Genomic DNA, 10136 nt, shown 5'->3' on the forward strand with positions numbered 1-10136 from the left:
AGAAGGTTTAGTTTGGAAGTTAAAGAAACTTCGTATTCAATCGCCACCAGTGAGAATGGAACTCACGACCCCTGGTTTAGAAGGTTTAGTTCGGAAGTTAAAGAAACTTCGTATTCGATCGCCACCAGTGAGAATTGAACTCACGACCCCTGGTTTAGAAGGTTTAGTTCGGAAGTTAAAGAAACTTCGTATTCAATCGCCACCAGTGAGAATTGAACTCACGACCCCTGGTTTAGAAGGTTTAGTTCGGAAGTTAAAGAAACTTCGTATTCAATCGCCACCAGTGAGAATTGAACTCACGACCCCTGGTTTAGAAGGTTTAGTTTGGAAGTTAAAGAAACTTCGTATTCAATCGCCACCAGTGAGAATGGAACTCACGACCCCTGGTTTAGAAGGTTTAGTTCGGAAGTTAAAGAAACTTCGGATTCAATCGCCATCAGTGAGAATTGAACTAACGACCCCTGGTTTAGAAGGTTTAGTTCGGAAGTTAAAGAAACTTCGTATTCGATCGCCACCAGTGAGAATTGCACTCACGACCCCTGGTTTAGAAGGTTTAGTTCGGAAGTTAAAGAAACTTCGTATTCGATCGCCACCAGTGAGAATTGAACTCACGACCCCTGGTTTACGAGACCAGTGCTCTACCACTGAACTATGGCGGCGGCGTGTGATTATGTTCAATCGCCATCTCCGCTAGAAGCAGTTTGCCTATCAAAATAGGTTATCTGTTTCCATGAGTCGCAGGGTAGGCACTTTAACTTACACCACTGTCCGAAAGACATAGCGCAATCATGCATAACGCATATGACATCACAAGTGTTTTAGTTACAGTTTTCCTTAAAAACTCAATTGATTGCAGTCATTAAGATCCTTTTTGTCCTCAGTTCAGTTGCAGAAGAAAAAACAAAATTAACAGAGAGTGGGAATCGAACCCACGCAATCGAAATTACTATTCCTTTGCCCCAACCCATTAGGCCACGCTGGTTGTGGCGATGCATTCACTTAAATTTTTTCTGTATAAAAAATCTTTCGAGAAAACGATCAGGAATATCATGTGCTGAATCACATGACTGAAATCAGCTGATTCGCGTATACGTTACGCATGATTGCTTTATTTTTTTTCGAAGAGTGCCTGCCGAGTCACGGTTTTTATCTAGCTCGCCCAGTGTCGTCAAATTGTGTTCGGTCCATGCCTGGATGTTGTCATGCCATCGACTTGGTGGTCTTCCTCCTTTTCTCTTTCCGTTAACTTTACCTTCCATGTAGATTTTGCTGCCTCCGTATTTTGATCTTTTAGTATGACGGAAAAGGTTCAGATTTTTTGATTGTGTTGTTGCTGCAATTGGGTGCAGCTTCGTTGTAGTCAATAGGTCTTCTATTCTCATGTGATCAAGTAGTCTTTTGTTAGTCATGCTTCTCATGATGTGATTTTAAAAATTGTGGCGAGTTTTTTCATTGTTTAGAGGTCCAACTTACGTATTCTAGACTATCACAAACTGCCATAAATTGGTAAAAATTTGTGACGTGATGGTAAAAAGTTACAAAATTTACAATTATTGGTATGATAAAAATCTGAAAATATTCCTGTTATAAAATGACAAAGATGTTCTAAATAGTTTGAGAAATCAAGAAGAAATGATGTAAAGAACTGATTTTGAGTAATCACGTTTTGGTTGTTGAAAGTTTTGTGAACGAGTTCAAATATTTCTCGTGATTCTTTCGACTTTGAAAATTTCAGTTTGAAAATGTGAGATCAAGATAATTACAGTATAAAAATGCAACCAGTTTGACGCGTACAGGACAGTGAAGTATATTTGAGCTTATTCTTCTTCATCTGCTTGATTAATTTCGGCTCTTGGTTCCTCTGCCACTGATCTTTCTCCACAACATTCGATTTCTCGCAACTTCCTTCAACTCAGCCAAGTTCGGTCAGGTGTCATGCTTCACTGCCTATTTGTGATCCAAACAGCAAAATCTGTCATTTTACATTGATTCAACGACTGCAGAAGTAAAATTAATGTAAAAATGCTTGATTTTGCTCTTTGGAGTTGAACGTCATCAAACCAGCAGTGGATCGTGTTTTATTTCCTAACATCAAAGTGAAAAAATATTCCTTACAATAACATATCAGTGGCCTGGAAAGGGTAGAAGCGACAAAATGGGAGCGTTAAAGCGTGCTCGAAAAAGATAAGATTTACCAAACACAAAAATTTGTCACGGTCGCATCACCTTGAAAAATTGAAAACATGAAAAAATGTGAAAAATTGTATAAAAAAAGATATATACGAAGACAATAAAAAACACTGACAAACAATTATTGCTATGTTGGTCAGTCTTGGTGTGTTATCAAACTATGAAGAGTGTTGATGATGTACTGAGAAGATGGATTAAGGGTAGCACTGTACTTGGCTGGGTTGAAACTGTATGTCTTCCTATAAAGTGCTGAGACTATGAAAGCGAGTGTAGCCTATGTGATGGACACAGAGTTATGCAAAACACACGTTTCCTGTAAATGCTGACTGAGGTTTTGGCATATCTAAACGTTTCAAAAATTATTTATTGCATTCAAAATTAATAAACATTTCTGGCTAAATGCTTTCAATTGTAACAAAAATCTTAATCATAACTAAAAACATATGTTTGTACAGAAATTGAGTCGATGGTCAAGTGGAAGATTTATAGGCAGGATTCAAATATGTTATTACTGAAGTTTGCATTCATTGTGGTTTGTTTGATGCAAATCCAATGTCGAGTGGTTGCGATGCCGACGTCATTCATGCGTGACGAAGTTGCAAGACTGAAAGAGTTTCCATTTGAAAATTTAGAAAATGAAGATTTGAAGCAAGTCAATACCATGTGGTTTGACATGCATGTGGTTTGACAAAAAGCAACACTGGTCTCCTGGTGGGAAACGTTGGGATCCAAACGATGAAGAAAACATTGGCGACAATACTGATGTCGAAACCCCGCGACTCGATCAATTTTTTACCGGTGTCCCGAGAATGGCCGACAAGTCTCTGAGGTCCTCCCGTCCGTCCTTAGTTGTCATATTGCGACGCTTGGAGACGCTAAAGAAGCAAGATGTAAGTAGAAATACAATCTCTATTTATTTAAATTGATTATTTAATTAGCCGATTTGTCAAGCATTGGAGAAACAAAAAGAGTAGCGGAAGAACGTGACTTGTGGAAGAAAATGACAGCCAACCTTCGGATCGGAGACGGCACTTGATGATGATTTAATTAGTCTATAAAAATGGTGGTAGGCCACTGACATGGAGTCCAAAGGGTATCTTTGGACCTGAATCCCAAAATAATTTCAACGGAAATATGAACAGGAAGAATGAACCGTATGTTCATTAAATACTTACTGTGATATTTGCTTCGAATGTAATTAGAGACAACCCTTTTTTGGTTGAAAATCAACGTTTTACCGGCAACTTACTATTCCTTGTGATGTTGTTATTTTGTTTGAGGCTTGATGCTCTAGTTATCGCCGAGAACTTATCACCGTCAAGCATATCTTCAGTCGTCTTACCGAGATGTAGCTATGTGTTCAGGGCATCAAAGTGAAGACCTTGATATCATCGGTTAGACACTTTTTAACACGCAGCGACTGCGCAGAATATCTAATTTTACGTTTTCGATTTCGCCATTTACTCGACAAACCTCCTAAGAAACTCGAGTTGCTAAGCGATCTGTTTCCGACGGCCCTCCCTACTGCAAATTATATTTCATTTTAGGTTTTACACAAAACTAAGAGAAGGCCTCGCTTTTTCATCATGCAAACCTGGTTCGACTCCCGGCTTAAGCTGCTTGTTGGGAAGTCACTGCTCACCTCTACCCATGGTGTAATCTGGGTGGGAAAAGCGGCTGAGAAAAGGACTGGCCACCCTACTCTCCTTGGTGCCGCAACTTAGTCAAATTTCTTGACGACACTTATCAACGGAGCAAGAGATCACTTTCACCAATATGCATTTGCGTTTTTCAGCCCAGAAAATATTTCAAGATTCTAATACAGGCTGCTAGAAGTTACACTTTCGCCAGCAAACGATCTTCACTACGTCTCTGACCTTCTTTACAATCAGTAAGTAAGAAATTTTAACTTTGGATGTTTTAGTTTGATTTAAAGCGCTTCATGCTGTGATATCTTACGAGGTTTATACTTACTTCGAAGGTCAAATCATTGATGCAAAGTGTAAATGGGCATCCACAAGTTTGCAAAATAAACTGATAAAAATAACTGGTTTATATGATATTTGAGTTTATTAGCACAGCAAGTGCTATTTATTACCATTGTTTTGGATTGGATACATCAGGGATCGGGAACCTATGGCTCGCGAGCCATATATGGCTCTTTTGACGACAGCATTTGGCTCGCAAAAAAATCCAATATTTTAAAGTGCAAACCGCAAAAGTTTTATCTTAACTTTTAACTTTTGGCATATCTAAAAGAGGTTTAGATATGCCAAAAGAGGTTTTGGCATATCTAAACGTTTCAAAAATTATTTATTGCATTCAAAATTAATAAACATTTCTGGCTAAATGCTTTCAATTGTAACAAAAATCTTAATCATAACTAAAAACATATGTTTGTACAGAAATTGAGTCGATGGTCAAGTGGAAGATTTATAGGCAGGATTCAAATATGTTATTACTGAAGTTTGCATTCATTGTGGTTTGTTTGATGCAAATCCAATGTCGAGTGGTTGCGATGCCGACGTCATTCATGCGTGACGAAGTTGCAAGACTGAAAGAGTTTCCATTTGAAAATTTAGAAAATGAAGATTTGAAGCAAGTCAATACCATGTGGTTTGACATGCATGTGGTTTGACAAAAAGCAACACTGGTCTCCTGGTGGGAAACGTTGGGATCCAAACGATGAAGAAAACATTGGCGACAATACTGATGTCGAAACCCCGCGACTCGATCAATTTTTTACCGGTGTCCCGAGAATGGCCGACAAGTCTCTGAGGTCCTCCCGTCCGTCCTTAGTTGTCATATTGCGACGCTTGGAGACGCTAAAGAAGCAAGATGTAAGTAGAAATACAATCTCTATTTATTTAAATTGATTATTTAATTAGCCGATTTGTCAAGCATTGGAGAAACAAAAAGAGTAGCGGAAGAACGTGACTTGTGGAAGAAAATGACAGCCAACCTTCGGATCGGAGACGGCACTTGATGATGATTTAATTAGTCTATAAAAATGGTGGTAGGCCACTGACATGGAGTCCAAAGGGTATCTTTGGACCTGAATCCCAAAATAATTTCAACGGAAATATGAACAGGAAGAATGAACCGTATGTTCATTAAATACTTACTGTGATATTTGCTTCGAATGTAATTAGAGACAACCCTTTTTTGGTTGAAAATCAACGTTTTACCGGCAACTTACTATTCCTTGTGATGTTGTTATTTTGTTTGAGGCTTGATGCTCTAGTTATCGCCGAGAACTTATCACCGTCAAGCATATCTTCAGTCGTCTTACCGAGATGTAGCTATGTGTTCAGGGCATCAAAGTGAAGACCTTGATATCATCGGTTAGACACTTTTTAACACGCAGCGACTGCGCAGAATATCTAATTTTACGTTTTCGATTTCGCCATTTACTCGACAAACCTCCTAAGAAACTCGAGTTGCTAAGCGATCTGTTTCCGACGGCCCTCCCTACTGCAAATTATATTTCATTTTAGGTTTTACACAAAACTAAGAGAAGGCCTCGCTTTTTCATCATGCAAACCTGGTTCGACTCCCGGCTTAAGCTGCTTGTTGAGAAGTCACTGCTCACCTCTACCCATGGTGTAATCTGGGTGGGAAAAGCGGCTGAGAAAAGGACTGGCCACCCTACTCTCCTTGGTGCCGCAACTTAGTCAAATTTCTTGACGACACTTATCAACGGAGCAAGAGATCACTTTCACCAATACGCATTTGCGTTTTTCAGCCCAGAAAATATTTCAAGATTCTAATACAGGCTGCTAGAAGTTACACTTTCGCCAGCAAACGATCTTCACTACGTCTCTGACCTTCTTTAAAATCAGTAAGTAAGAAATTTTAACTTTGAATGTTTTAGTTTGATTTAAAGCGCTTCATGCTGTGATATCTTACGAGGTTTATACTTACTTCGAAGGTCAAATCATTGATGCAAAGTGTAAATGGGCATCCACAAGTTTGCAAAATAAACTGATAAAAATCACTGGTTTATATGATATTTGAGTTTATTAGCACAGCAAGTGCTATTTATTACCATTGTTTTGGATTGGATACATCAGGGATCGGGAACCTATGGCTCGCGAGCCATATATGGCTCTTTTGACGACAGCATTTGGCTCGCAAAAAAATCCAATATTTTAAAGTGCAAACCGCAAAAGTTTTATCTTAACTTTTCATTACAATTAAGAGCTGAAAATACGCTCAGAATGCACCAAATTAATTGTAATTTTTCATTTTTTTTCGGTGGGGGAGACTCCTCAAACCCCCCGCTGTTTTTCTTCTCCTGCGAAGACGCGTTCCCACTTTAAAAACTTCATCAGTGCCACCACGTGTTAATTGCATTATGTGTTAAAGCATTACAGTATAACCAATGGCTCTCAGGGAAATGCATTTCCAAAAATGTAGCTTTAATGGCTCTCTTACTCAAAAAGATTCCCGACCACTGCTACTCACAAATTACAAGTTTATTAGCACAGCAAGTGCTATTGGTTACCATTGTTTTGGATTGGATACATCAACAACGATTAACCACCAAATAAGCAAATCTTCTGATTAAGCAACTTACTGTACGAACTATATTGGTTGAGTTTGCACCCGTCTTAATCGGCCGATTACAATCGCAGCTTTGATCGACGTAAAAAGTTTGCGCAAACTGCTTTTTTGGTTAATTAATCGAACGCTTAACTTAATCCTCTGATTTAAAGATCCGTTGTTGCTGCATCCAAACCTTAATTTCACTAACAACAATGTAAGTTATATGTTTATGTTAGGTGATTAATTATCTTAATGCTTCGCTGCTGCAAGGACATTTTTATGACCAGTAGCGTTGACAGGGTGGTCTAGGTTGACAGGGGGTCTAAGTTGACAGGGGGATGTAGGATGTAGTTTTGGATTCGAACCCGGAAAGATTTTAGAGGCCCGTAACCTTTTTCAAGGGGCCAGGGAACTTGAAGGAACCACCGCCTATTCTTGGATATTGCGCGTTTTTCTTAGAAGTGTCTTGATTGGAAGCCTGAGAATCTCATTGGTACCGGGACTAAATTATCAACTTGTTTATAACCATTCGGTTTCTGTAGTATGTAAGCTAGCCTATAGAACTATTCACTTGTGTTATATCATTGGCTAAGTTCTAAAGCACTTTTATATTTCAGATATCCTTAACCGTGAATCACAACTGGAATATGAAATGACCGTTTCTATCACTTAATTAATAAATTGTCAATGTAGTTGTTGTCAAATCTGTTAATTGCTTGGTTATGACGAAACTAACGTAACAAAGCTCCTTATTTACGGAAAAAACTCGATAACTTTTTAAGTGTACAATATTTGTTTTCAATCTGTTAAGAACATAGCATCTATTGTTCTGGCATACAGCACCACACCATGACTGAGTATTTGACCAAAATAAGTTATTGAGTTGAAAGGAATTTGGCACGGTTCGCAAACCTGTTATAAATTGATTCCAGGTCGAATCATAGAGAAGACTTTAACAACGGTACTTATATTGTTCTTTCTTGCATAACGCAGTGAAGATGAATCGAGTAACAATGTGGTGACATCGTAAACCTGATATAAATTAGAAAAAAGCCCTGTGGCAAAAACATCTCAGCAATTGTGGAGTGACAATACATAGAACCATAACATTATCATTATTACTAAAAAAACGACGAATAAACGACATTTTTCCGTTGAAACGTTTGCACATAATAATTATTATGTCAAGCATATCATTGTGTGAAAACAACGTCAACCCAGCAAGGCTATACTTGGTCGACATCATGGATGTTGCTCCTATTGGGAGAATCAAGGACTTTAGAGTGGAAGAATTCATTCAACTTCAGTTCTCCTCAACTGAGGGTCAAATATGCTTTTTCATATTGAAGCCACTCCAGTAATAAATGTGTTGCCCTCTGTGCTTAAAACGAATAAAGCAAAACGTTACTACTTGTCGACACAGGAGTTGTTGAGCTCTAGAAGACTCTGTCTGAACCATTCCTGTGCAATGTAAACGTTTTGAGTCGAATTCCGAGCGTCTGTGTTTCACTTTCACATTTTACTTGATGTTACTTGCAGGGGGACAGTATGAAAGTCATTGTCTTCACTCCCAACAGTGGTTGATCGTAATGGAAAACAGAGGAGCTAAGAAAAATAAACGAAAACAAACAACAACGTTTCGTGCGTGCATGGAGTTGTTGAACAAGCTGTTGTTTGATCATAATAACGAAAGTTGTTTTGAAGGAAGTTGAAGTTAAGAATAGACGAAGTAGCTTCCTTACGCCATGACTATAACTCACACAGGAAACTACTGACGTTAGACGTAGGGAGGTTTTTATATTCGCTGCACCTACACTGAGATCTCGAAGTTGCTTTTAGCTTTTTAAAAATGTGCAATTACATCTACGACGTGACTGTTAGTTTTATCTGAAGTAAATTGATGAGGTTTCGTTTTGATATGAAAACACACCAAAAGCATGATTTGTTTTTATATTACAGTAATAACCATTAAGCTTCACTCGCCTACATGTGGTAGCCTATTGCATCTTTATCCTCAGACTGACAAAGCCTCTGATAAGTTATTCCTGGTACTGGTAGTTTTGCGTAGGCCTACGTGTAAAGGCTTTAAACCACTGACACCGAGATTAGCAGAGTAAAGTTTCCGTTTGCATTTGAAATGTTGTTGCTGGAGAATTATGCCAACCATTGGGTGCCGTTGAATGGAGAGCAGTCCTGAAATGCGTTATTCAAGAGAACACCCGAGAGTCAAAGCAACACCGCTTGATAGTGATTCTGGCGCTTAACCGTCACTAAAGAAATGCTGTTAGTTATCGTCGTCGGCTCCAGCTTGTGTCCGAGCATTGGTTACGTCTTCAAATCGAATTTGGCTTGAAATGGTGATGTCGTATGTGGCCTTGGGAGACGATTATCATAGATCCGCCGCCAATATGTGAAACCGGGCTGAAGGCTTCCAACTCATCAACCCTGCCCCCGTTATTGGTGATATCATCGCCATTTGGCTTTGTTTGGTCCAGGTCCAAATTGAGACAAAGGCCATCTGCTTGTTTAAGGTGGTCGTGACTACGCGAGAGCTACGCACATACTCTTAGCCAGCTTATGTCCACTGCAATCCAATTAAACACTAGTAACTAACCACTAAGTCACTAATCACCAGTCCTTATTCACTAAGTCATTAATCACTAAGTCACTAATCACTAGTAACTAATCACCAGTCCCTATTCAATAATCACTAGTCACCAATTACACTGCGTCACAAAAAAATATGGTATGTCCGTAACTGAGATACCAATATCCATTCTAGACGTAGTTTAGGGCGCTAATTCCGAATCTGAAATCGGTTTTGCTCTATCACGTCAGGTTGTTGAGTTATTCACAATTTTTATTTTCTCCAAATTGGCTTATAAGTTAGTTGATTATATTGGCAATTGCTAGTGTGCCTCTAAATCGCTTTATTGCCTGCAAAGTTGCTTTTATTGATTAAAAAAACATGACTGTTCTAGGCTACTACACAATAGACATGAAAAACCGTCAGTTCCAGTGGCCTACAGTACCAAGACCAAAGAAACATATGAAGCAATGAAGAATTTGCTAACATGCATCAGTTATGAAAACCATAAATGGCATATATGTGGTGACCTAAAAGTTGTTGGACTCTTACTTGGTTTGCAGCTGGGTTACACTAAGTACATGTGTTTCCTTTGTTTGTGGAATAGCTGGGCAGATGAACAGCACTATAGTACAGAAAAATGGCCCACCCGTGCAAATTTCAACCCAGGCAATTTCAATGTGCAGCATCAGCCATTAGTTGATGCGAACAAAATTTTCCTTCCTCCACTCCACATAAAACTTGGTTTGTTCAAAAATTTTGTGAAAGCCATGGATAAACAAAGTGATGGATTTAAATATATTTGCGAGAT

The 10136-nt window shown here is 38.8% G+C and overlaps 1 non-coding gene across 1 annotated transcript; it reads right to left on the bottom strand.

Moving 5' to 3' along the window:
• Nucleotides 1-587: 587 nt before the first annotated feature.
• On the bottom strand, nt 588-659 carry Trnat-cgu (transfer RNA threonine (anticodon CGU)). Its single transcript has one exon. It is a non-coding gene; the product is annotated as a tRNA-Thr (tRNA).
• Nucleotides 660-10136: the final 9477 nt, after the last annotated feature.

Source organism: Aplidium turbinatum, chromosome 1, assembly GCF_918807975.1.
Source record: "Aplidium turbinatum chromosome 1, kaAplTurb1.1, whole genome shotgun sequence".
In the NCBI taxonomy this organism is placed as follows: Eukaryota; Metazoa; Chordata; class Ascidiacea; order Aplousobranchia; family Polyclinidae; genus Aplidium; species Aplidium turbinatum.